The 23,854-nt window shown below is 39.2% G+C and overlaps 1 long non-coding RNA gene across 1 annotated transcript; it reads left to right on the top strand.

Annotated features, from left to right (window-relative positions):
• Positions 1-18,820: 18,820 nt before the first annotated feature.
• Positions 18,821-22,443, top strand: LOC137079421 (uncharacterized). Its single transcript, XR_010905503.1, has 5 exons — positions 18,821-19,018; positions 19,809-19,870; positions 19,963-20,085; positions 20,326-20,460; positions 21,951-22,443. It is a non-coding gene; the product is annotated as an uncharacterized lncRNA (long non-coding RNA).
• The last annotated feature ends 1,411 nt before the right edge of the window (positions 22,444-23,854 follow it).

Raw genomic sequence — 23,854 nt, forward strand, 5'->3', positions numbered from 1 at the left:
TGAAGTCCATACTGGTCATAGACAAAGGGTGTACAGGTGTTTCAGTTAATCATTAGACGAGGTACAAATTGAGTGCCCATCAGAACCTCTTTAGGGATACCCACCAAGCAGGTCAGAGCTGATGAGTATAAGGGATTTATTCAAAACCAGGATCTACTCTAAGGTACACCTTAACAGAATTTTTGAATCTCTCTATGGTTCGACCGATAAAAGGGGCGATCGCTCAGCGCCAGGTCCCGCGACACGTCTTTATAACACTAATATTGAGCACCCCCATATTGCCAAAATGGTATGATCCTCGTTTCATAACACCCGCGGAGATTTGACCATGAGATCAGTGGTCGAATCCGGTCCTGCATATCGATGCATCGAATCTTCGACTATTAGAGGTCACCCCTAATTTGGAAAAAACCAACAATTGGTTAAAACATTTTTAAAATTACATTTTTTAACCCAATATTGAGTCTGTCTATATTTGACCCAAACATGGGTTGAAACAACCCAGCATATTTTAGACTTATGGACAACCTTCGTCTAAGTTAACTGAACTTAGTTAACTTTGTTATAGTTAACTTTGAAATAAAAATTTTAAACATTTTAAATTAAAATTTTGAAAATAAAATGTTTTAGCTTACCTTATGGGCATCCGAGATGTAGGAGTATTTGTTTCCACAGTAGTTTAAATTTTGATCATTTTAGGTCAAACCGTTCTTGTCTGTGCCTCACATAATGCAGGTCTATGGTCACCACCTCAAAGAGCATACACAGAGAAGTCCAAATTAAACAATCCCCCATCGTAAGAACACACTGATGGCCTAAGACACGAGACGAACGGTTTGTGTGAGAAAACCAACAGTATTTATATCATTTTTACCTCTTGTACACAACAGGAAACATACACGCGCGGCCTCGGATCAGTCGGGCGTAGTGGTGTACAAGAGGTAAAAATGATACAAATACTGTTCGTTTTCTCACACAAACCGCTCGTTACATATCAAAATTTAATTTCAAAGTGAACTATCCCTTTAAAAGGCAAATTCTGTTATTATTTATTCTCCTGCATGTTGTTCCAAAAACAAAAGGAGATTTTTTTCACATAAAAAAAAAAAAATCTTAGTGTAGTCCATACAACTACTGTGTTAAATTCCTGGTGCACTGAAGTCATACGAACGTTTAGCACATTAAACAGACAGAACCTTTATTTACTGAAAATCCAGCACTTGAAACTTGTGCGCATTTGCATTGCGATTCAAAATTGATCAGAATTGAATGTCACATATGGCAAAGCATTTTTCAATACTATGTGTTGTAACCAAACATAATGTTCCATTTTTTTTTTTTTTTTGACATCAAAGCACCATGTGCACAAGTTTTATGGACAATTTTTCTTTTTTCTTTTAAAGAGCTTTTTGGAGCTTGACTGGCATGGTTGCAAGGAACTAGGTTGACCAAATGCCTCTTTTTTTTCAGGGACAGTTTTTGGTGCTCTGAAATGCACTAACAACTTGCAATTGGACAAGAACGACCAGCAACTTCTGGTTCCCAGAGCAATAGTGTAGTGATTGTTTCCAACAACAGGGGGGGCTACAACTGATTAGTTGGTTGTGCGCTGCTACTTTAGCCATGAAGAAGTTAAGAATAGAGCTCTATTATCACCAATCATCAAAAGAGACACGTTTCAAGGTAATTACATCCTTACAATACTTAATTACATACATCTGTTCATGTTAAATCAATTCAATAATGTTTGTACGTACTATATAACAGGGCTTGAATGTGAAGCGAGATTTTGTCTTCCGCAAAAGCTCTGCCATCACAACATATTAATTCCCACACACGCATCTTAACCTCTTACCCCTTACACTTGGAACAATTACATTTGTGGACGGCACATTATGCTCAAAATGAGCCTACAATGCACAGTTATAAGACAATTAGCAAACTGTCCTCCAAAAACATTTCGACTCTATAGATCGTTTTTCAAGCACCTTAATACAACCTATATTTACGTTTTAAAGTCATGCGCCCTCTAGCTGCCGTAAAAATAACGGCAGTGTCGTGTCACGTCTGACGTCATGAAATGACGTATGACTGTCGTTACCAATCAAAATGCGTGTTCATTTTAATGCAGTGTCTGGACTTTTTACCACCATTTGTCATATTTCCATTTAGCAAAAATATTTTTACTTTTTTTTTTTAAATTTATTTACAACTACACTCACCTCATCCCTAAACCTACACAGAGATTAATATTGCATACACACTTTATGAGCACATGTGTTCCCTGGGATCGAGCTCACGATCGCATGATCACATGTTGGTGTTGTAGTGCAATGCTTTATCAACTGAGCTACGCAAAACCTGAAATATTACGCAGATAAAAGGGGAAAATGCTTTAAAACGAAAGTGTCCTGCTGTCAATAGGAACAGAACTTTAGGATCCAATCCTGTGCGTCATATTTAATTAATTAAAATATTGCCAATAGGGGCGCAAATTTATTAAACGCTCCTATGGGTTGTATTTAAAGGACGTGACAAACGACCCATATAAGCATATTGGTTGGAGGACATGTTGACAATTAAGGAAAGAAAAAATCTATTTCCAAAATAACATTGAAAAAAAAAAAAAAAAAAAAAAGGACAATTGTATTGGACCCATTTTTAAAGTTGTATATAATAACAAGTGAGATTTTAATTATATTCTGACCACTGAACTAAGACATTTCCCTGCACAATATGTGCTCCAAATGACATAAGGGTGCAAATAGCAGCAGAATATTCATTTCTGAGTCGACCTATTTCTTTAAAACCTGACTCTTCTCCAGACAGCAAACTACGCATTAAATTCTCCAAGCCTTTTAATTGGCTCTAGATCCATTAGACAGCACCAAGTGTTATTTGCCATAGTTGCACTTAGCTCACTGATTGGTTCATGGCCCAGAGAGAACAGGCAAGAGAGACAGAAGAAGAGAAAGACTGCATGAGCCATCTATCTTTTGCAGTTGAGAGCGACTATTGATTTTCTCAGCCAATAGATTGCTCACATGGATAATTGGTAAATTAGCCTGGTAATTGGTCACAATAATTAGCCATTTTAGGATATCATGTGTAATGAGTAATATTGCTCTTCACATTCCCCAGCTCAGTTTAGAGCGGAGGGATACCCTCCCCCAACAGACGAGTGCTGGATCAATTGGAAAGCAGTCTTTCTTTCCCATCCTCCTTTCTTTTCCATTTAGCACGGCAGCCTTTCCCGTAATACTACATCTGTAGAGGGCCTGACTGAAGGAATGCTTGCATACACATACATACACTTGGGTGTGATTTTCAAAGGTATGGAAAGTAACCGGGCAACTCGAGTGAGTGTGTAAGCAGACATTTGGCAAGTACAAGGCGGTATTAACCGCACAGTTTTACGGTAAATAAACACAAGAAGGTTAAAGGTGAAGTGTTTTTTTTTTCAAAGTTAAAATACTTTTTCCTATCCAATCTTTCTAGAAAAGTGTCAGCACACTTCGAAATACATCCGAGCAGCCTGACCAGCCTAACACAGTAACACTGACTCTAGCAATGGCACAGGTTTGGGCTGGGACTAATCTGATTGTCCAGCCAATGGAAAACAAGAGGAGTTTTTCAAAACGTTCATTCATTTTTGGAACTTCACTTCTAAGGGTCAACAAGGGAAATAAGATGAGACTAAGTACTGCAGCATCAGGAATTTAGCTTGCATGGTCCAACGTGTCAACATCTGCCGGAGACACTTTATGGTAACACTTTATTTTACAGTGTCCTTGTTACATACATTACATGTACTTATCATATAAAGAACCATAAATTGTGTATAATTACATGCAACTAACCCTCAAACAACCCCTAATCTTATCCTAACCCTATAGTACGTACATGTTTTTAATGAATATTTCTCAGTTTCTTAAATATATAATTACATTGAAAAAATGATGCCTTAAAATAAAGTGGAACCCACTTTATTTTACAGTGTCTTTACATGTTCTTAAAAGGTTAGTTCACCCACAAAAATTAACTTCTGTCATTAATTCCTCTCCCTCATGTTGTTCAAAACCTGTAAGACCTTCGTTCAACTTTAAAACACAAATGAAGATATTTCTGACGAAATTCAAGATTAAAAAATAACCACTTTATAGAACAAATTAGTCCTAGCCAGTGCCGGTCTGCTACGCTGTTTAGCTGTAAACAGTGCAGCTCCCGGGCATGCGGCGTGGTGCTCGCGTGAACAGCATCGGCTGTTCTCAAAACTGATTTATGTTTACCATGTAAACTGCATAGGAGACTTGTTGAATTAAGTCGTTGTTTTTGTTTTTTGTGCAAAAAAAAAGTATTTTCGACGCTTCATAAAATTAAGGTTGAACCACTGGAGTCACATGGACTACTTTATTGATTCCTTTACTGCCGTTTTAACTAAACTGCTGTCTATGGAGGGTCAGAGAGTTCTCAGATCTCATCAGAAATATCTTCATTTGTGTTCAGAAGATGAACAAAGGTCTTACGGGTTTGGAACGACTTAAGGGAGAGGAATTAATGACAGAATTTACATTCTTGGGTGAACTAACCCTTCAATTAATAATACTCAGTACCTAAATGTATACAAAATGTGTAAACCCTTTGGACTTGGGATGCACGGCTTTCTGTGCGCAAGCATCCGAAGTGCGTGCCCACAAAGCTGCCTCTCAGACAGCGTGAAAATAGTATTTTGAATCTGTGTTCTCTTTCATGTCTTGAACGGACAAATTCACACAAAATTGTGTCAAAATGCCCATATTGGCAAGTATCCTTAAGTGAAGGAAAACACACGTGTAACGATATGTTGGATACGTGCAGATGTTAAAGGGACAGTAGACTAATAAACCTGATGTTGTCATTAACCGCATTTCCACTGGAGGAACTTTCCCCAGAAAATAAGGACTTTGGGGTAGTTCTTTCATATATTGCGATGTGATTTGATTTGCAATAAGATTTGTTTGCTATTCAAATCAACAATGAAGTTTAAAAAATACAACCGATGGACCGACGACAAGGTTCAGGCATTATTAAGTGTATATGCGGAGGACGAAATCCCGCGGGAACTGGAAAGTCATGCGCAGTCCTACGTCACCAGACTTATTTGCTTAATCTTCACAGTACCTGTACAAGTTCCTGGGGCAAACTGTTCCGGGTAATTTTGGTATAAACGCAGCTTTTGTCCTCAATGTTAATCGAAAAGCAAAATACAAAGAGCAATCTATATTTATTTCATACAGTGAAGACTACGCAGTGTTATTTTACATTTGATTACTTTATTCACTGATGAAAATTGTGATGTTTCAGCGGTATCTAAAAAAAAAATTATGACTAGCCCAAGCAGTCCAGTAATAATAATAATAATAATGTGTTTGATTTATATAGCGCTTTTCAAGGCACTCAAAGCGCTTTACATTGAAGGGGGGAATCTCCTTAACCACCACCAATGTGCAGCATCCACCTGGATGATGCGACGGCAGCCATATTGTGCCAGAACGCTCACCACACACCAGCTGATTGGTTGAGAGGAGACCTAGTGATGAAGCCAATCAGGATATGGGGATTATTAGGAGGCCATGATGGAAAGAGGCCAATGGGCAAATTTGGCCAGGATGCCGGGGTTACACCCCTAGTCTTTTCCGAAAGACATCCTGGGATTTTTAACGACCACAGAGAGTCAGGACCTCGGTTTAACGTCTCATCCGAAAGACGGATTTTTCAGTAGAAAGAAAAAAAATCCTTATCGCTGAGCCCTGTTGGAGCAGCTCTAAATATTCATTGTACTTCTAATTTTAAGATAAAATTATGATAATAATAATAATAGATCCAGTGAGAGTAACAGTAGCTCCTACAACACATTTTAAAATGCATAATTAGATGTGAAAACAACGGAAGGAAATATCTGTTTGCTAAGCCAACTAATTTGATTCATATTATTTTGGTTTCTCTGCCCATTATTTTAAAACATGAAAATGCAATGAAAACACAGGTATCAGTGCTCGGGATCAGCAAGTACTAAAAATTAAAGTATCGAATCAAACTTGTTCTGTAAAAAGTGTTATCAGTGGTATTTTTGTCCTTTTTTAACCCTAAAAGATGCATATTAGTACCTTAAGGCACTATGAACGTTTAGGGGTAAATAAGGTACAAAGATGTCCTTTTAAGTGTACTGCGTTGTAAGTGTAAGCTGTTGTTCCCCTAAAGGTAACATTTTTGTCCTTTTTTTTTTCTCCTGAAAGTGTGTAGCAGGGACACCTTAAAATGAAGTGTAAACCATCTGCCTTAACCAAAGACAGATGGAGGCAGGCTAGTTTGACTGTTTGAAAAATCAGTTTGTAACAATCATTATTGGAAAGGAAATAAAAAAAATCCACACTGACCACAATATCGCAGATCACCGCCTTATGTTTTTTGTTGCTAAAACATGCACACACTCGCAGACAAATCTGAAGTCATCACCTCTTTATCATGAAATGCTTCACCATATGTGTTTTCATGCAAGCGTCTGAGTGGAAATCCCCCCGTCCAGACTATCATGCCCCTATCCGACCACTCTAGCGGGAAGAAAAGACAAGGAAAAGCGATGAGTCATATCTCAATTGACTGTGGATGAGGAGACACAGGAAAGGGATCAGACCAATTTTGTCATGCATGTGTATGTCTGGCTTTATTTATATATGTTTTTTGGTTACTTCATCGCTTGTGATAATCTATTTGGTAGATAAAGACAAAACGTTTTTACTTAAATTGAAAAGATTTCCACAGCGTTCTGTTTATGCATTTGTTTACCTACATGTGAAGGTCTGTTACTGTAATCTGCATGGTCTACCAGCTGATTCTAATCACGAGGGGAATTTTGCAAAGTTTGTGTGTCTTTGAGCGCGTGCCACCGTGAAACTGTTCTTATGAGGTCTGAGGCCAGTTTAGCTGTAATGGAATGGGCAAAACTTTTCGATATGTTGCAGATTTCCCCACCAAAAATACGGACCTTTTTAACATGCAAACATTTTATTATTATAATAGTACAGATACTCTTATCTGCAGTCAAATAGCCCTTTCCTTCTAGGCTATATGGCACTATATGTGCATAGGGAACAGCTCTAACCTGAACTGTACATATTGCTGTTCTTTTTTCTTCTGCTCTTCTTTCAGTTTCTGAAAACAGGAAGTGCCCATAGAGTGTGCTTCCTATGTCCAGCTCCCTCTGTAATCCTCCCTCACACATGCACACTCACAAAATCTAGAAAAGAGTGGCTATGGAGCCCTGCCTAAGAGAGGCGCTAAATAGACTAAATGTGAGTAATGGGTATTTCCACATTTTTTAATTGAAGCTGCTGCAATTGCATCTCAGAGAGTTCCAAATTTAACCGCTGAATAATATACAATGTGCAACAAATATGCTTTGGATGCTTGCAATTCAACAGTGTTGTCTGTGGGAAAAAAAAAAATCCCAACAATTTTCCAACCATACATTTGGTTACCACTGTGGGTCGATGGTTTGGAGTTATCGGACAGAACAATAGACCCATATTGATGTTGAAATGTGCTTGTAAACTCAATGGAAAAACTTGCTGGTGGTGTTAATGTAACCCCTCCTGTTCAAACCACCTGCTCCAAGTGGGACACAAACCCAAGTCTGCCGGGTTCTACACAAGGGTGCTAAAGGCTGCAACCTCTAGCATCATTCGCTAGATTGTTTCTGAGATCAGAGGAGTGAGGTTTACTCACACAGCAACTAATAGCTGGCCTCTGTTACACTCACCCTCCTAAACCTCACTCCGATCCGGGCCACGGCACCAACGTCTGTCGGCATAAGAGTCAGACAAGGGTGCTAAAGGCTGCAACCTCTAGCATCATTCGCTAGATTGTTTCTGAGATCAGAGGAGTGAGGTTTACTCACACAGCAACTAATAGCTGGCCTCTGTTACACTCACCCTCCTAAACCTCACTCCGATCCGGGCCACGGCACCAACGTCTGTCGGCATAAGAGTCAGACAAGGGTGCTAAAGGCTGCACCCTCTAATGTCAGTCGCTAGATCGTCTCTGAGATCACAGGAGTGAGGTTTACTCACACAGCAACTAATAGCTGGCCTCTGTTACACTCACCCTCCTAAACCTCACTCCGATCCGGGCCACGGCACCAACGTCTGTCGGCATAAGAGTCAGACAAGGGTGCTAAAGGCTGCACCCTCTAATGTCAGTCGCTAGATCATCTCTGAGATCACAGGAGTGAGGTTTACTCACACAGCAACTAATAGCTGGCCTCTGTTACACTCACCCTCCTAAATCTAACTCCAATCTGGGTCACGGCACCAATGGCTGCCGGCATAAGAGTCAGACGTTCTAACAAGGAAGCTAAAGGCTGCAACCTCTAATGTCAGTCGCTAGGTCGTCTCTGAGATCAGAGGAGGGAGAATTACTCACACAGCAACTAATAGCTGGCCTCTGTTACACTCACCCTCCTAAACCTCACTCCGATCCGGGCCACGGCACCAACGTCTGTCGGCATAAGAGTCAGACAAGGGTGCTAAAGGCTGCAGCCTCTAATGCCTGTCGCTAGATTGTCTCTGAGATCACAGGAGTGAGGTTTACTCACACAGCAACTAATAGCTGGCCTCTGTTACACTCACCCTCCTAAACCTCACTCCGATCCGGGCCACGGCACCAACGTCTGTCGGCATAAGAGTCAGACAAGGGTGCTAAAGGCTGCACCCTTTAATGTCAGTCGCTAGATCGTCTCTGAGATCACAGGAGTGAGGTTTACTCACACAGCAACTAATAGCTGGCCTCTGTTACACTCACCCTCCTAAACCTCACTCCAATCTGGGTCACGGCACCAATGGCCGCCGGCATAAGAGTCAGACGTTCTAACAAGGAAGCTAAAGGCATCAACCTCTAACATCAGTCGCTAGATCATTTCTAAGAACAGAGGAGTAGGGTTTACTCACACAGAAACTACTAGCTGGCCTCTGTTACACTCACCCTCCTAAACCTCACGCTGATCCGGGTCACGGCACCAATGTCTGCCGGCATTAGAGTCAGACAAGGGTGCTGAAGGCTGCAACCTCTAACGCCTGTCGCTAGATCGTCTCTGAGATCAGAGGAGTGAGGTTTACTCACACAACAACTAATAGCTGGCCTCTGTTACACTCACCCTCCTAAACCTCACTCCGATCTGGGTCACGGCACCAATGGCCGTCGGCATAAGAGTAAGACGTTCTAACAAGGAAGCTAAAGGCTGCAACCTCTAACATCAGTCGCTAGATCGTTTCTAAGAACAAAGCAGTGAGGCTTACTCACACAGCAACTACTAGCTGGCCTCCATTACACTCACCCTTCTAAACCTCACTCCGATCTGGGTCACGGCACCAATGTCCGCCGGCATAAGAGTCAGACGTTCTAACAAGGAAGCTAAAGGCTGCAACCTCTAATGTCAGTCGCTAGGTCGTCTCTGAGATCAGAGGAGGGAGGCTTACTCACACAGCAACTACTAGCTGGCCTCCATTACACTCACCCTCCTAAACCTCACTCCGATCTGGGTCACGGCACCAATGTCCGCCGGCATAAGAGTCAGACGTTCTAACAAGGAAGCTAAAGGCTGCAACCTCTAATGTCAGTCGCTAGGTCGTTTCTAAGAACAGAGGACTGAGGTTTACTCACACATCAACTACTTGCTGGCCTGCTGCGATTAATTAATATCTAATACATTACACTGTCATGAAAGGGCACATTAAAAATAAATAAACATAATATTTTTGTCATTACAACTCTTTGAGTGTTTGGCATAGTAATGGATATGAGTATGGGAATTGCTACTGCCAATACAAACAACCGGAATAGTTATGAGTTATGAGCATGCAAGACAAGCAGCTTCTGGACAATATAACATACATTAATTACCCGTAACAGATCCATACAGGTAGAGCTGGAGAAGGCAGAGGGCTTCTGAAAACCAGTGTTAATTTTGACAGCCAATTTTGATTTAGTTTTAGTCATAGTTAAGTCCCTTGAATTTTTTTTTGTTTTAGTCTAGTTTTAGTCAACTAAATATCATAAAATGTTTTAATCTAAAGAGTTTAGTTAAATTGTAATGCATTAATTGAGCATTTAAGCATTGCATAACCACTACTTGAATACATGCCAATACTGACATTTGACATATTTGTTCTTATGACTTTAAAAATACACAAAAGAGAGCTCAATTCACTTTTTTGTTTAATTTATAAAAACATCAATAGTTTTTATAATGTTGTATTTCCATTTTAGTTAGAATATCAGGTTAAGCTAATGCTTGAAATAGGTTTAAATTGATATTTTTTAGTTAACATTTGAATTTCAAATAATTCATATGGTTTAATGTTTTAGTTAACTACTTTATTTAATAATATGTTTAAAATACTGTTATATTAGTCTTTCCTCCTGACTATGAATTAAATGGGCATTCAATTCAATACAGTTTTTTGTTTTTGTGTGTGTGTGATCATTACCGTGACTTTTAAACAAGCTCACGATACACATTGATTCTTATTTTGAAATTTCTGCTTACTATTGCAGTTCCATCTGCTCAGAGTTCAGAAGAGGTAGATAAAGTCTGAATACGAAATCACCGTCTGAATCCTCATCCACTATTTTTTTTTCACAATCGGATAGATATCTAGTCAGAGAAATCAAATGAAGTGAGCAGGTGTGAAAAGGCCATAACTCTCCAGCTGCGCTGAAGGAACGCTCACTGCTGCTGCTGGTGGAAACTAAACACTGACCGCACTACAGCTTGATATGAAGGCCTGTTGCCCTGTTGATAACAATAAATAGGTCTAAAAATTATGTTTATTGTGTTTGACTGTTTAGTATGGTTCATTACATTTAAAAAGCTGATATAAAAGTAACTTAAAAGTTACTTTCCTTTGTAACGAATTGCTTTTGATATAAAGTAATTAGTAAAGTAATTGGACCCACTTTATATTACGTGGCCTTAACTGCTATGTACTAACAATGTAATTAATAATTTGATACAATGCACTTATTGTGTACATACAAGTTTTTACATTGTACTTACATTAAAAAAAAAATACCTGCATGTAATTACTTCTGTTATTAATTTCTGTAGTCACATTTGTAATCACTTCCCTTACACATAACCCTTAAACTGACCCACAATACAATTTGAACACAGTTAGTACACTGTACTTATTTTTTGATGTAAGTACATAGTACTTAACGCCACCTAATATAAAGTGGGGCCTAGTAATTCTATTACTTTTAAAAGAAGTAACTAATTAATAACTGTAACTAATTACTAATTTACAGTAGTTTGCCTTTAGAAGCTCAACAGCATTGCTTTTTCCCGCGGTTAGATCAGAAAGGTCACAATTCAAATGTGCTCATCTATTACACAGGACATCAGAGCTGGTGGGATCTCTTCCCTAATATTCTTAATTTTGTCTCGTTTTTATTCGTTGACTAAAATGACAGTAGATATTCTTCATAGTTTTTGTTGTCCAAAAACTGTTCTCATCTCATTTTCATCAGTGAAAAAAGGTTGTTGATATAAATTATGATGGAAATTATTCGTCAACGAAATGAACACACACTGCAAATGCTACAGAAAATGCTGACCAAGTATTTAAAGGTTGAGCAGCGAGCTCATTGGCTACTGAACCAATCAGCTTTGTCCTATAGAGAGGCCCCGGTCCCTAATGGCACCCTAAACCCTCACGGTCTTCCTCTTAGTCCGCACTTTCACGACGTAATGCCGCTTTGACTGCTGGGTTGAAGTCCTCTGCATAGCTCGCAAACTTGCGGGCTCAACCGAAGTGCGCATTGAGGGCGCATAGCAGCCGCAAAGGGGGCGCTCATGAGCACCCTTCTTTAACCTTAAATGACAAATGGGACACCCTACAGTCTTTAACGGACACGCGTACCATTGTAAGTCCTCAAGACCGAAAGCGCACATGAAGTGTGCCATTTGGGACAGGGCCAGAATGGTGTGATTGCAAGCAGATTGAGTTAAGGACCCATTAGCATGCGCCTTCTAGAGTTTTATGACTGAACTTTGTTGATTTGATTGGAATTATATCGAAACAGAACAAAATCATCACTTGCTATGTGTACCATAGTCACAGGCAGAAATAGAGAAAGTGAATAAATGAAGTTTCCCACCCTCATCAACTTTCCCTGGGTCGTTACCTCGCACCTGACAGATCAGAGGTCACCAAAGGTCAAAGCTTGAGGGTCAGGCAGGCAGTTAACCTCCCTGCAAATCAGGCTTTCTGCCCGTGAAAGCTGTCACCCCCCCCCCCCCCCCCCCCCCCCCACAGAATGGCACAGGTGTTGAGAGCTGAGGAGGAAAGCAAGATTTACAGAGAATAATGTTGGTATTTAGCTCACACGAAGTCTGAATGGACTAGGGAAAGTGCTTTGTTCTTCCTAATTCAGTACTCATTTCTTCTGGTTTTGGTAATCCATTAAAGCACACTCTGTCTCTCTCCTCTTCCACATGTTTTGTCTCTCTGAGTGTTAGTACGTGGCCAGCATATGGGCTCGTTCAACATGGATGAGTGTTTGTATGTTCCCAATAAAGTGTTTGTTTCTGGCAGCATGTAGCTCTAAAAGTGTGTTTACTGTGATCTATATCTCTGCCCTCTCAATAACTCTTTGCTTTAACTCCAGACAAGCGCTCTTGGCCTCTGCCTCTCCTCTCTCCAGCTCTGTCTACCTATCTTTCTCTGTACAACTACAACATCTATTGTCAGTTACATTAAAAAGTCATTTGCCGGCAGGGACCTCAAGCACAGGGAGCTGTCAGAGCAATCGTGCCTAGACTTGATCAAATAGATGTTGTTGGTTAAAGCCCAGCAGGATCCGCCAGGGGTGCTCTCCAAATGCTCTTCTGAGGATCACGAGAGAAAGGGAGGAAGGGAGAAAGAAGGAAGAAGCTTCTCTGTCTCTTTCCCTGGTTTTTAGCAATAGAAAGATGTACGGAAACACTGACAGACTCTCTTTCAGCACATGTGAAAAGTGTTTGTTTATGTGTATGGGCTCTGGAAAACATCTCTGCATAGAAAAAATGTGTTCACATTTTACTTCTCTTTTGTTGCCTCTTTTCTTGTTTCTTTGTTACGTTTGGTCACTTTTGGGCTTTGACCCCGAGACATATAAACAGGAAGAAGGCACAATGACCCAATGGGGCCTCTGCTATGCAAATCTCTCTCTCTCTCTCTCTCTCTCTCTCTCTCTCCTCTCTCTCTCTCTCTCTCTCTTCTCTCTCCTCTCTCTCTCTCTCTCTCTCTCTCTCTCTCTCTCTCTCTCTCTCTCTCTCTCTCTCTCTCTCTCTCTCTCTCTCTCTCTTTCTCTCCCACACACACACACACACGAAAACACACACACTTGCTGAGTCACGCTCACATGTTTGAGTCAAGGCTTAAAATTCATCTTTGTAGCACGAAATACAATGAATCTCAAATTTTATTGTCCTTTTCAACCAGTTGACCTTTGATATTTCTCACAGAGCTTGGACAGTTTCCATATCTTTCACCTCCAGACACAAATTAAGTGGCATTTGCAAGCAAAACTTGCAAAAAACACAGGACAGTCAGTGATTGATTACGATCCTAAAAAGAGAAGTCATTGTACAGTACAGACCTCTATTTAATGCACTCATATTGCACGGACATCCAATTAATTATGGAAATATAATTTAAAATATACAGTATATCCTTACAAGAAGTGAAGCGGTATTAAATATTATTAAATAAATAAATCATTTACACACATTAGCCACAAATAATGCGCTGTGGGGGGTCAAGCAGGAGACATGGAAGACATATCACAAAATAAAATTATTGTTGATATTTTGTTATGCTGTAAAATGTATTTGAACAAGTTTCGGAAAGGTTTTTTCAAATTATTATTTTTTAAGTATGACCCTGCATGTGGTCTCCAAGTTGAGCCCGCACACGTACATCTCTAGCCTGCCAGCCGAACTTAGCCCCGTCCACAAAATTTTTAGGTCGGGCAGTTCGGTCTGACCTCGCTCCATAGAGGAGTAATTATCCCCGGACAGAACAGTAACGTAATCATCACGTCATCAAAGGGGCTTGGATTATATTTGTTCAAATCCTGAATGGAGAGCTTGTATGCATTCACTATCACAATTTCTCTCAGAAATGATGATCATGTTGGGTAAGTACTCTGTGTATCATTCAATTCTTTTATTTCTTTACAACACCGGCAAAGATTGTGTACTCCAGCCTGATTTCAGCGCACGTGCAGACAGGGGTGCCAAGTTTTTACAACAAAACCCACCAACTACAAGACAATACAATGGCTTCTCAGGGGTTCTCCGGGACATCAAAAACATCCCGTGGAAAAAAAAACGCGGGCTCGGCAACAGAGCAGTTTAGCTTTGTTGACGTCGCTTTGTTGCTCTGATTGGTTGTAGGTCTGTCCAATTGATGTCTTTCCTGGTACGGTTGAAACACGCCCCATAATCACAGCCCAATGGAGTAGCAGACTCATTTTCTGACTAGAACTGACTATGACCACGTCAGGCTAGTACATCTCAAGAGCGAGAGCAAGAGCGCCCATCATGAGCTTCGTTAGGGTTACTGGAGCCGTCGGCAGCGCTGTCATTTTGTTTTTAGTCCACCAAATCAACAATGTCACTAAAGAAGACAGAGAGTGAGAGACAGATAACCTTGTTAAACTTCCCAAATAATCAGTGTTAAGGAAACAGTGGATGCAGTTTTGTTGGTAATCGGTATCCAGGGACAATGCCATGATGTTTTGTTTGTGTGTGTGTGTGTGTGTGTGTGTGTGTGTGTGTGTGTGTGTGTGTGTGTGTGTGTGTGTGTGTGTGTGTGTGTGCGCTCATTACTCTTTAGCTCCGCCCACTGCACGCCTCCAAGAGTTCGGGTGTTTTCAGAAAGAATCTGTAGTTTTTATAAATCTGATAAAATGGAAGACTATTCTTAGATGTGAAGGATGTAATACCACTACTACTAGTGGTAGGAGTAATAATAATAATAATAATACATTTTATTTGTAACACACTTTATATTAAACAAAATCTCAAAGTGCTGCACATTTTAAACAATCAAAAAATTATTACAAATTAAAATAAAAAATAATTATAATTATAATTAAAAAGTAACAAATCAACCAAAAGCTCTGCTAAAAAGATGGGTTTAAGACCACGTTTAAAATCATCTACTGTCTGTGGGATCCGCAAGTGGTTAGGGAGAGCATTCCTACTGCTCTAGGTACTCAAGATTAACACGAGACTGGCACACACTCTGTGTTTTGTCCCCTTTTAACTATTTTATTGTAGTTGAAGTTTAATAGCAAAACTTCCCTTTTCAGGATTCTTTGAATAGATAGTTTGAAGATCAGCATGTTTTAAATAGAATCTATTCCTGTGATCCCTGCTCCAGTCTTCTGTTTCATGATCCTTCAGACATCATTCTAATGCTGATTTGATGCTCAGGAAACATTTATGATTATATGTTGAATGTGCTGCTTCATATTTTTGTGGAAACCATTCTATATACAGTATTTATCCTCGTTGAGTAAAAGTATTTATTTTTTCCTTTTGTGGCAACTGAGCACCCATCTTGGTACACGGCCGGTAGCATGCAGCTCGTGTACGCTCTCAGAAAAAAAGGTACAGTTCTGTCAATGGGGTGGTACTCTAAGGTACAAAAGTGAAAAGGTACATATTTGTACCTTACTCACCCCTAAAAGGTACATATCAGTACTTTAAGAGTGCGTATTAGTACCTTAAAGGTACATATCAGTACTTTAAGAGTGCGTATTAGTACCTTAAAGGTACATATCGGTACTTTAAGAGTGCGTATTAGTACCTTAAAGGTACATATCGGTACTTTAAGAGTGCGTATTAGTACCTTAAAATATACATTTTGGTACCTTTTTGGTTTTGTACATTAGGGTCCCGCCCCAGTGACAGCACTGTACTTTTTTTCTGATAGTGTAGCAAATTGAGATGAATGGGAAAACTAACTGCCAGTTTTCTCCAGGTATTATATAGACCTCCTTGACTGCGACTCGTGCCATCCTCTCTCTAACGGCTGACTGTTAGAGCGAATATCAGCGGGGCTTTACTTCCTGTTGGCAAAACACTTCAAGCCCTCGAGTCATCAAGCTAACCAGTTTTAATAGTTCTCTCCGGAGAACTCTTCTCCAATTGCACTTAATGACTGTCACATCAAGTTCATGCAGTAGGCCGAGCAAATAACGCATCCCTGCGCTCGCTTACAGGGAGAAATGTGGGTACGATATCACTGTTTGCAACTCCCAAAGAGTCCAGACCTTACTTGTGTATCTGGTGCACAGCCGCTGGCATTTGGGACAGCTGGCAAAACAATAACAAATGGCTAATAACAGCTCTCGGTAACGAAAGATGACATGATGCTTGGAACACGCAAGTGTTTCTTCCTCTCACCCCATTCACCCGTTCTTCTCTCCTCCGAACCTGTTTTTCATCGTCTCCTCTCCCCCTGCCCCTCTCTTGATAATCGCATTAGCTCCAATCCCTCGTATTGAAATCCCAAACTGCTCTGCGTATTAATCGTGCAGGAATCTCGTTACAGCTTCTGCTGTAATTTAAGCCATCTGCTGAGGGGTGGGCGAGCGGGACGGCGGGAGAACTCCTGCACGCCTCGGGGCCCTGTCTCTGTGTTAGTGAGGTAGCTATCTGCATGCTCGCTCCTCTCTTTTCCTGAACAGAGAAAGACCGATAAACAGAACAGACAGGTCAAGCTCTGATGCTCTGTCCTCATGTGACCCCTGAGCTCTCTTGTATACCAAGTGTCTAATTCCTAAATCCAGCACACACGGTAAGTGCTGTTGAAATAATGTGATACTGGAACTCTATGCTTGCTAGTCTCGTGTAGCCCGATTTTTGACTATCAGCATAAAGTCTGGTCCACATTGCAGCTAATCCTGGCTAAGAACCAGCCATTTAAACAGGAAGAACCCATCTGACATGAATGTAAAGTGACCAACCAGAGATGGCTTTTTTATGCGACATTTAACACTACATTAACATGCTACTAAGATTCTCAAACTAAATGTTTAGATATCTTTAAAGGATTTGTTTTGCTGTTGCAGCCAGTTACCACACATAAAGGACTGATAGAAACCTATAGGCACTCCCAGATAGGGGACTCCCAGATAGGGGAGAGTGGGGTAAGATGAGCCAGTGTAGTCCCTAATGTCCTAACATGTTCAACATTGCAGAAAAAAGAAAACAAAAATGCAGAAATTCAGTTTTTATTTAATTTCATTGTACACAACAAACTCTGTTTAGGCTGTTTTTGGGAAGGCTACAACTTGGGTGTTCAACATATTGTTTCTGGAATGCATAAAATTAAAGATATTGAAATTGTAACTTAATTTGGTTGGTTTATTTTTTTTTAAAACTTAATTACTTTAAAAAAAAGAAATTTGACTATTTGTAAAAGGAAATTTGATTATTGAAGATGTTTTTTAAAGGAGGTAAATTATCTTTACAAAGTCACATGGATTTGATTGAGATACAACCAGATGGCGCAACCTGGGGTAAATTGAGCCACAGGAACCCATTTTTATAAGAAGCCAAATTTTAGAACCCTTTGTCACATATGTATTCTGAACATCTAAAATGGCAGCAAACATCCTGAAAATATTTTAAAATACTTTCACTGTACTTCTGCCTTATCTTGTCTTGAGGACCACATTAGTAAAAATTGGCTCATCTTACCCCACTCTCCCCTATTGAGTAAAATAAGCCCTGTACTTATTTGACAAACCGTACTAACTTTATTCCTCATCGCTAAATCTAGATGTCTGCATGTAATCCGCATTTGTTGTTTGTTTTTGTCCTCATTCCAACTGCAAAATCCTGCAGGTTGAGATCTACATGGATTTGTCAGTCCCGTTGCAGTATAATAGTCTTGAACTATAAGCTGTTTTTTCCCAATTCCCACACCTCACCTTGATGCATTTCTAACTTTCCCTAGCTGTTGATTACAACCAAAAAACATTATCAAAGATAATAGAATATTAAAATACTTCATTCATTTTTGTGTTTGTTCTGTCCTTTAAAAAATTAAATACATTTGAGTGACTATTTTATTTTTTATTTTTAGACATTTATATTTTGCATTTATATGTTCAGAATCCATTGGTTTAACAATATAGAACTGTAGTTTTTTTTTTTTTTTTTTTTTTAGTTGGCCAAATTTAATATCTGTAAATTCACAGAAAATCAATTTGGCCAACTGAAAAATGTAGATGTGATCAGTCACTAGAAAATGTTAAATTGGAGACATGAGTTTACTTTTTTATTGTTATTTTTTATTTTTTTACAGTGTAGTGGATAATAGAGGCTATGTAATGCAAAGTAACATCATATGATTTTTTAATAGCAGCCTTCATATTTTTGCGCAGGATTTGTGTCCGAAATGCTTTGAATTTTAAATGATCTTGCTCATAATGAAGGTGCAGAGTGGAGTATTTATGAGGATCTATCGACAGACATGCAATATAATATACATAACTATGTTTTCAGGGGAGTATAAAGACCATTATGTTTTTATGACCTTAGAATAAGCAATCTCTATCTACACACACTGTGTGGGTCCCCTTAGAGTAAAGTCACCATTTTGAGCTGCCATGTTTCTACGGTAGCCCTAAACGGACAAACTTCGGACCCACTTTATATTACGTGGCCTTAACTACTATGTACACAGTAAAAAACGTTGGGTTATTTTGTTAACCCAACCGTTGGGTTACACATATTGGGTCAATATGTTGGGTTATTTTGCAAAACGTTGGGTTATTTTAACATCGTTGGGTTATTTTTAGTAATAACCCGGCCGTTGGGTTAAATACGGTTTCCCCAGTGACGGTTCAAATTTTAACGGCAAACCGTCCAGCTACTGCCAACAGAAGACGCTGCTGCAGCCTGATTATGAAATGAAAGGTAAGACATGTCATTTTTTTTATGAATACAACTCTTATAACATTATGTATTGTGTACTGAAACGTTGAATAAAGTCGAAAACTGAATTTTATTTTAAAAAATCCCGTTAATGCTCTCTGGAAAAATGAGATAGATTGGAAATAAACCAAAGCTATCCCAGTTAGCTCGCTAGCAGTAATTAAGTAAAAACATTATTCTAGTGTACCTATTTAGAAACTTAATACGGCGATAAAGAAAGTAAGTAACTTATGCCTAGTCTGAAATCACTATCTAATGCTGCGCGGAGCATTATCAGCTTGGCCCGTGCAGCGCGAGCTCAGACCCGGTCACACGACACCACAGCAGCGCTGTGAGATCCAGGGGGAAGCGTTTGAATTCGCCGAATATCCAACTGTATAACTTACTACTCTAAATATCTGTTGTGAGATGAATGAGTGCAGATATTCACAACAGCATTGACGCAGAAAACTGAAATATTGTGCTAACAATTGTAACGTTAGTTCACGACAGTTAGAATGTTTTCCAACCCACAAATTACCTAGTTTTACCCAGATGGTTTTACCGTAGTAAGTTAACACAAACTGCAACTATGATAATTTGGCAGAAATGTGGTAGGCCTATATTCATAATGAATGCTGTCATATGAATATATATTATGCATGTTACTATTAAACGTATTACAGGAGTAGCTAAATCATACAACTAAAGTACGTTTTCTTATGAAGCTATGACAGTTTTTGCCTATATTTTAAATATGTTGTACTAAATGTGTTATATACCTGTGTTGTAGACCAATGGATTCATTTGTGAAGCAAAGACTAGAACAGTTGAACCTCTGCCATTTAATTAAAGGTGAGTACGATATTGAAACAAGTTGTACACAATTATTTTTTAAAGACTAGTATACTTTTCTGGTTATTTTCCCCTGCTTCATTCTACTGCAGAAGAAGGATTGGATCTCAGTGGTTCTCGACTCCTGGTCCTGGAGTATCACCAATAGTACACAAGTTCGATGTCTTTCTTATCTGACACACATTTCCGGGTTTGGAGTCTCTACTAACAAGCTGGTAAGTTGAATAACATTAGATAGGCCAATGTGCAGTGCAGGGGCTACTACAGAACCAGGTTGTTTGGGAAACAACCAGCTTATTATTATTTTTTTCAGCTGTCTTCTCTCATTTTCATACAGTATGTTTTAATTTTAATAAGTTGTTTTGGTTGTGTCTAAGTGCATATGAAATCAGGTCCACACATTTGGTAGGTGAAAACATTTTTTTTCTCTTTTTCTGTTAACTTGTCTTTCAAAGATGATCATGGAGAAATTGCCTTTAAAACCCTTCCTGCCATCCTGCCATCATTGTCATACCTCACAAATGGACAACATGGTGTGTCCAACATATGCTGAAATGAAGAGAAGCTTAATTACATTCACCCATCAGCCTGTAAGTAAAAGCAACACTATCAAATTAGCTTTGATAAAGTGCATCCATTTATTATTTCCTTTAGTGATTTTGCTTGTTAATAGATTATCCAATAGTTCACCCAAAAAATATCCCATAATGTACTCACCCTCAAGTCATCCTAGGTGTATATGACATTCTTCTTTCAGACGAACACAATCAGTTATTAATAAATGTCCTGACTAATCCAAGCATTATAATGGTCAAAATTTGAAGCCCAAAAAAGTGCATCCATCCATTATGAAAGTAATCCATACGGCTCCAGGAGGTTAATAAGGGCCTTCTGAGGTGAATCGATGGGTTTTTGTAGAAAAAATATCCATATTTAAAACTTTATAGACTAAAATAACAAATTTTCGACAGACAGCCTTCCTTATTCAACTTACAAAGAAACTGTAACGCCTCTTGCAATTCAAAACGCTTACGCTAAGTTCAACTTAATCGTCTCGGCATTTACGTTTTTTTACGCTACGTCCGACGTTATTCTCACAGCAGTTATGCTTTTTTCAGAAGTTGAATACTTAAGGCGGTCCACTGGAAGCTAGATATTTTACTTTATAACGTGGTAAATATGGATATTTTTCTTACACAATCCCATCAATTCACTTCAATGGGTTCTTATTAATCTCCGGAGCCGTGTGAAGCACTTTTATAATGGATGGATGCATTTTTGGGCTTCAAATTATGGGCTTCCATTATAAAGCTTTGAAGAGCCAGGATATTTATTAATATAACTCAGATTGTTTTTGTCTGAAAGAAGAATGTCATACACACCTAGGTTGGCTTGAGGGGGAGTAAATCATGGAATCATTTTCATTTTTGGGTAAACTATCTCATGAATTACCCTCGTGTTGTTGTAAGACTTTCGTTGTTCTTTAAAACACAAATGTTAAAGAAATCTGCAAGGTTTCTGTCCCTCCATTGACGACCTACGCAACTACCACTTTAAGACCCAGGACAGACAGCATTAAAGTAATCCATGGGATTCAAGTGGTCTAACCTCAGTTTTATGAAGCGACACGAGTGCTTTTTGCAACAACAACACAACAAAAAAACATAACACAACATTTGCTCTCTTTTCAACACAACACGCATGCGTCAAGGGGCTCTCGTGAATGTGTTGAGATTAATGTTTTGTAAATAAAGTGGTAAATTATGGTTAAGGGATAGAATATACGCTTGTCACTTCATAAAACTGAGGTTGAATTACTGGAGTCACATGGATTACTTTAATGTCTTTACTGCCTTTCTAGGCCTTTCTGTGTTCCGAAGATGAACCAAAGTCTTACGGGTTTGAAACAGCATGAGGATTAGTATGTTGATTGGTGAAAAATGAACAGCAGATGTAATGACTAATTAGTGACAATTTGTTTAATTCAGTACAACACTGCTTCATTGTAACTTTTACGTAATTTAACACTGCTGATGTTGTCACAGTGCAAGCAAACTGAACTTTTTTTAATTCTTTTAAGGTTGGAACTAACATGGAGCATTAGCTGAACAGTGAGACAAGCCAGGATCCACATGACGATGCTTGGGGACAAAGAGACCTCGCTGATTTTTTTCATTTTTTGATTTTTTTCATCAGATTTTGTAGCATGCAAACTTGAATATATATATTTGCTGCCTCATTAAAAACTTTGATTATCATAATTTGTATTTGTTTTGCTACTTAAGATATGTTAACAACACATAAAGGCATACAGTGAACAATGTAGATTTTTTAATAAAGTTGCTTATTTCTGGAAAAATTTAATATTATGAATTTGTGTATTCTGTCCATATTTGTATAGGTTTTTAATGTAATATTTGTTGTGTTCATTTTTAATTTTTGTTTTGTATGCACACCTTTTATGTATGTTTACCTTATGTACATTTTTGTGTATTATGTGTGCTGTGTATTTTGAATTTAATATTTACACATTTATGTATATTTACAATAAATATTTACTCCCCAATATTTAGTTTGACATTTTAAATATATATTTTAAAGCACATGTATTGTTTTATACAAATAAAAAAATCTGTATTTGAAAACAATGGGTATTTTATTTATTAAAATAATGGCTTGAATAAAAATAAAAATTTAACTCAACCGTTGGGTTACATTTAACCCAACTGTTTTGTAACCCAATGCATTGGGTTAAAATAACCCAACGTTGGGAAGGTGCTATACCAACCCACAGTTGGGTTACGTGTTGGGTTATTTTTAACCCAACATTTTTAAGTGAGTAGTAACATTTTAATTAATCATTTGATACAATGGACTTATTGTGTACATACATATTTTTACATTGTACTTACATTAAAAAAAATACCTGCATGTAATTACGTCTGTAATTATTTTCTGTAGTTACATTTGTAATTACACAGTTGGCACTTCCCTTACACCTAACCCTGCCCTTAAACTGACCCACACCTCCACACCTGTCCCTAACTTTACCCTTAAACTGACCCACACCACCACACCTGTCCCTAACTTTACCCTTAAACTGACCCACACCTCCACACCTGTCCCTAACTTTACCCTTAAACTGACCCACACCACCACACCTGTCCCTAACTTTACCCTTAAACTGACCCACACCACCACACCTGTCCCTAACTTTACCCTTAAACTGACCCACACCTCCACACCTGTCCCTAACTTTACCCTTAAACTGACCCACACCACCACACCTGTCCCTAACTTTACCCTTAAACTGACCCACACCACCACACCTGTCCCTAACTCTACCCTTAAACTGACCCACACCTCCACACCTGACCCTAACTTTACCCTTAAACTGACCCACACCTCCACACCTGTCCCTAACTTTACCCTTAAACTGACCCACACCACCACACCTGTCCCTAACTTTACCCTTAAACTGACCCACACCACCACACCTGTCCCTAACTCTACCCTTAAACTGACCCACACCTCCACACCTGACCCTAACTTTACCCTTAAACTGACCCACACCTCCACACCTGTCCCTAACTCTACCCTTAAACTGACCCACACCTCCACACCTGACCCTAACTCTACCCTTAAACTGACCCACACCTCCACACCTGACCCTAACTCTACCCTTAAACTGACCCACACCTCCACACCTGTCCCTAACTTTACCCTTAAACTGACCCACACCTCCACACCTGACCCTAACTTTACCCTTAAACTGACCCACACCACCACACCTGACCCTAACTTTACCCTTAAACTGACCCACACCACCACACCTGTCTCTAACTTTACCCTTAAACTGATCCACACCACCACACCTGTCCCTAACTTTACCCTTAAACTGACCCACACCACCACACCTGTCCCTAACTCTACCCTTAAACTGACCCACACCACCACACCTGTCCCTAACTTTACCCTTAAACT

The sequence above is a fragment of the Pseudorasbora parva genome, chromosome 6 (assembly GCF_024679245.1).
Source record: "Pseudorasbora parva isolate DD20220531a chromosome 6, ASM2467924v1, whole genome shotgun sequence".
Lineage (NCBI taxonomy): Eukaryota > Metazoa > Chordata > Actinopteri > Cypriniformes > Gobionidae > Pseudorasbora > Pseudorasbora parva.